Source organism: Sinocyclocheilus anshuiensis, unplaced genomic scaffold (genome assembly GCF_001515605.1).
Source record: "Sinocyclocheilus anshuiensis isolate Anshui unplaced genomic scaffold, SAMN03320099.WGS_v1.1 scaffold1292, whole genome shotgun sequence".
NCBI classification, from domain to species: Eukaryota; Metazoa; Chordata; class Actinopteri; order Cypriniformes; family Cyprinidae; genus Sinocyclocheilus; species Sinocyclocheilus anshuiensis.
In genome coordinates this window covers 95,147-95,588 of record NW_015544215.1, presented here as the reverse complement: position 1 = coordinate 95,588, position 442 = coordinate 95,147, and positions in this window count along the sequence as shown.

Here is a 442-nt window from a genome sequence, read left to right as displayed (position 1 = left end):
CAAATGTAAGAAATTACAGATCCATCTTTGAAATCTGATTGATTGATAACTTTTGACAACATTTAATTCAGGTGCGAAAAGAATTAATATCTATAGCGCATGAGCACAGAGAGATTTGAGAGTGCACAGGACACAGTTTTAGTGAGAGGAGACATGTTTTAAGTGCGCGCACTCTCTCCGGGCGAGAGCAGCGTCTATCTGAGCGCGCGCGTCCGGTTTTGTTCGAGAGCAAAGGAAATCCGCGCGCGAGCGGAGAGATCCGCGCTCGCGCATTGTATTGATGTGCTTTCGCGCTACAATAATGCGCTCTCGACATTTGTCATTAAAATAACGCCATACTTTTCTCCAAAGAATCACTCTTACGAGTCGATGAATCGGTTACAGATTATCAAACAGCCTGAATCGATTCGCAAATGATTCAATCTTAGGAGTCATTTATAAA